The sequence below is a fragment of the Morone saxatilis genome, unplaced genomic scaffold (genome assembly GCF_004916995.1).
Source record: "Morone saxatilis isolate NCDOM2014 unplaced genomic scaffold, NCSU_SB_2.0 Contig21, whole genome shotgun sequence".
Taxonomy (NCBI): Eukaryota; Metazoa; Chordata; class Actinopteri; family Moronidae; genus Morone; species Morone saxatilis.
Genome location: NW_023339774.1, coordinates 21,080,574 through 21,085,278, shown reverse-complemented (window position 1 = coordinate 21,085,278; position 4,705 = coordinate 21,080,574). Strand labels below are relative to the sequence as shown.

The 4,705-nt window shown below is 39.2% G+C and overlaps 1 protein-coding gene across 1 annotated transcript in view; it reads left to right on the top strand.

The window, feature by feature from the left end:
- Positions 1-4,705, top strand: part of zgc:56235 (uncharacterized protein LOC393186 homolog) — a 13,168-nt gene that overhangs the window by 4,502 nt on the left and 3,961 nt on the right. The window lies entirely within an intron of this gene.

Here is a 4,705-nt window from a genome sequence, read left to right as displayed (position 1 = left end):
AACAACTACTGTTAGTGGACGTATGTTATTGTGTTAACTTACATTGCAGCACTTTTCACAAAGAATTTGTAATCTACGTCGGTAAATGAAGGTTTTATTTCAACCAAAGCAGAGTTGGTGATTGTTGGAAAGACTAACAAAAATGGTTTTGGTGAGTTTTATTTTGTTTGTGCTTTGCAATTATCTGCTACTTAAAATTACTGTTTTAGTGAATGGAGTCTGGTGGGCCGTAGTGCTCATTGTTCTGGTCTGAGATACTGGAGCTGTAGTGGAGGTTATAGGATCTAGGATATAGCCTTTCTATCTGTACTTGGAGTATTTTACATATAACGGAGCATTTTTACACTATTGTATTGGTACTTTTAATGAAGTAAAGAATCTGAATACTGGATTTGTTACAGTTTCTTTTCTCTTTTTCGGAAATATTTAAACCAGACTAGTCTTCTGCTGCCATCCTGGAGGGTTTTGTGTCCTCTTGCAGTTTATTACTTTCCCACATCAACACATCCTGTAAAAAGTGACAAGAAAAACTGCTGAACTTGCTCACAGACTTCAACTGCACAGCGTCTATATCTGACCTCCGCCCCACATTCTTAACATTACACCTTACTGCTTAAATATATGATCCTCCTCCACTTCTCTGTCCTCTTCTTCATTTCTGCTCGCACATTTTCTCCCTCTAACTTCAGTCTCTGTAAATCAGCTTAATGTGAAATCTTTGCCAAAGGAAACAAGCTCCGATGCTCTGATCCTCCGGCGCTGTGGAGGATTGGAGCTTTATTGGAGCCTGTGGAGGAGACGGAGGTCTGATGGGAGGGCAGCGGAGGTCGACAGGTGGATTCAGACCAGCGAGGTCTGGGTTTGAGTTTCACAGCTGTGATTTAATTTCCTCTGTTCTGTCCTCACTGATCTTCTTTCTGATCTGATCTGAAAGTTTTCACTGAGGACAGACTGGATCACCTCTGAGGATATTTCGCTGTTGTTCTTGGACCTGAATACATACAGTCTCATGTCTGTGTGTTCAGTACAAAGCTGGAGTCAGGACGCAGTTAGCTTAAATTAGCTTAGGGGGCGGACTGCTGCGATTAGTGAAACTCGCCGGAAATCGTTCATTCAGATCTGTAGAAAAGTTGCGGTAGTTGTAGAAAAGTCATACAGAATTATCAGGGACTGGTTTAATTTGAGTTAATTGTTGTGATTGCAACTTCCTGAAGGGACTGATTGATACGTTAAATCTGATTTCTTTAACTTATACAAACAACACAGACATTTGTTCGGTGATGTCTTCAAAAGTCAGATTTTGTTCAACTAACTTTTAAACTCAAAGATATTCAGTTTACTGTCGTCGAAAAATCAGAAAACCATCAAATATTTACATCTAACAGGCTGCGACGAGAGGAGTTGTGGTGTTTTTGCTTTAAAAAAACGACTATAAATTGATTATGAACTGAACGAAGAACAAGCCGCTGCGCTGCTGGAAACATGACAACTGAACACATACACACACACACACACACACACACACACACACAAACACAGTATATTTGTGTGTTACAGACAGTCTCAATATCTGACACATTGAAATTAGACTTTAATCTGATTATAATGCCACCGAAATTGCCTAAAAAACACACATAGGTAACCATGGTAACAGCCCCACCCATCAGGTATTTAGGTGTGTGTGTGTGTGTGTGTGTGTGTGTGTGTCAGGGGGATTTGTGGTGAAACAAGGATTTCCTAATCGCACAGCAACAAGATAAATTACTTTCTTGGCATGTTGAAGGACACTGTGTGTGTGTGTGTTAGACAGTGTGTATGTGTGTGTGTGTGTGTGCGTTACAGAGAGTGTGTGTGTGTGTCTCAGGGGTAAAAGTAAATAATCAAATCCTTAATTACATTTTGCAATACATTTCTGGTGCTTGTTGAAGGGCAGAGTGTTTGTGTGTGTGTGTGTGTGTGTGTGTGTGTGTGTCCTCTGTCATGTTGAGTTTCTGTCACGGTGATGTGAGACTGACTGACAGTGTCCAGTGACAGTGTGGTGCCTTGCTGATGGGCAACAGGAAGCAGAGTCCAGAGACTCGTTGAGCCCTCCAGGAAGAGTGCCAAGCTTGGAGGTCTGAAGCTTAGGTCTGAAGTGAGGTTTGTTCGGCTCAGTTATGTTAAATGTTGTTTTGTATCGTCTTTTAAAACATTATCTAAACAGGATAATTAGATAAATTCTTTGAAGATACTAAAATAATAAGTCTTCATCACAAAAAAATTTTTTTAATAGCTTTCATATTGTGTATCTGTGTAAAACATGTTTGAATAGAATTATGGAGAAGGTACTGCTGGAACTATACATTTATAAATATAGATATATATATATAAATATCTTATAATATAGTGACTAAAGATTTAATCTCCAGTTAAAGGAAACTTAAAGGTATCTATGTATGAGCAGCAGCAGACTGTGGCGCGTTGGATGTTGTTCCTCCTGCATGAATAAAGATGAACGCAGCAAAGGTCACTGACTCTAAGATTAAAGCCTTAGAGGAGCAGGTGCTGCTCCACAACGTTCAACACAATTTAAAAATACCACCGTTTTTATAATAATAAATAATAATACATTTNNGATCTCAAAGTGCTACAGGTTAGTGTTATAAACACTGTAAAAGCATATCTATCCAAATAAAAGTATGCTGACATGACTTAATCCATCATTCATTCCCATTAATGAAACCAACTCAAAGATGAATTGTTGTTTTGAGTGAACTTCTTTCGTGCAGTATTTTAATTATTGGCGATATAATTCCAGTTTGTTCCATTGACTCATTTTCTTTAAATTGACTTTTTATTTTAGTTTATGTATCATAATACCACCACGTATGCATCCATATAATTCTTAATGATGATGAAGTGTATAGATTTAGTAAAAAAAAATAAAAAAAGTAAAACAATCTGATAAAATCTGTTAAAACATTTTAAATAAGTTTGGAGAAATGCTGCATGTGAGTGTAATATACTGATTAGTTTTAAGTTAAATTAATTGAATCACTTAATTAATTGACAGGCTTTACAAGTGAGTTTGTGTTAAAATAAAGTTCAATTTGTTAACTTCTTGTGAAGGTAAATACATTTATGTTGCATGTGCTGGTCTGACCAGCAATACGGGGACTCGTGGTTTGATCGAGGAGGAGCTGGGAATTGAACCAGCGACCCTACGAGTTCCTGCTGAGCTGCTGCTTGCCCGTATACTCAGTAGTGGAAAGAACACTTAGTTTACTCGGTGATAGAAAAGAGCTCCCTGAAGGAAAAAGGTTGGGAACCAGAGCTATAAATAACAAACAAACTCTGATGCTCAATCGTTGCTATAGCAACAAACAAGTTTTACAGTTCATTGTGCTCATAAGGAGCGGGGTTATTGATGGGTCGATTGACAGCGAGATAGACCAATAACACTGTGAGCACATTTTGTGTTTGTCACTTTATTTTCACTGAATAAATGAATTTCTGAACATTTCTGTCAGTGCTCCTCATTACCATAATGCCACCATTAGCATACTCTGATAATTAGTGTAACCTGATAATTATCATATTACACAACGACCTGGGCTGTGGTAAATGTCATGTCCCCGTGTGTGTAACATTATATTTAAAGTGTGACCTGTTACATAACACACAGAGCACATGTTCGGACTCCCCACATTCCCATCATGCCCTGGGAGAAAAGAAACACTTTGGGTTTTTATTCTTGTTATTTTAAAGATTTCAGCACAAAGGAAAATATGAAGAAAAAATAGCAAGAAGGTCAAAGGTCACCAAAAGACTACTGCCAGAAGCGTCAATTCGAAGAGGAGCACTGGGCTTTGAAGCCAACATGACATAGTGGCCAACCTGTGTAAATGCAGCAATGGCTTCCAAAAATAAGTTTTGCCATAAGTTTACATTGTGAAAGAAGTGGCTAAAAAATAATACAATACATTTTTTGGAGCGTCACAACCTGAATTACTCATTTCTCTATCAGAATTTGATCCATTTGGTTACGATACGTTAGCCTGTTAGCATTGTCATTGTGAGCGTGTCTCTCCATTAGGGAACTCTGTAAATGACATTGGTAATCACAGAGGCCATAGATGTCTGTAACACATTGGCCCTCAGAAACACTCTGCTCCGGCGGCGTCAGAAGAGACAAACTACTCTTTGATTATCAGTAAATTCTAAAAACGCCATTAAGAATACCTGAAAATAACTAAAACATGACTCCCTGTCAGTGTTGGACAGATACTGGAGGACAGGAGACGTACAGCACTAGACGTGATAAAAACACTGATTTTGACCTATGTGGATGTTGATTAACCCTCAAAACAACCCTTTAAACTTTCAGCAGTTTAGTCCCCATAAAGTTTTCAGACCCCACACATATAGTGTGGGGTCTGTAGTGGACTGCCTGTGTTTGGACCCCATGAATGCAGTAAAACAAGCGCTCACACACGCTCATACAGAGTTATTAGTGCTATCACAGATCTGCAGCTCTAGATCTGCTGCCTACACTCCAAACCTCCCGTGTAGACCTACAGAAGCATAGATCAGAGGCTCATTACTGCGCCGCTGCCAGGGCCCGATCGATCGCAGGTTATCGATCCGTTTCACACTGTGGCCCTCAGAAGTCCTCCACCGAGGAGAGACGGCAGCTGGTTTCTCCTGTTATGGATCTGTGGTGGAG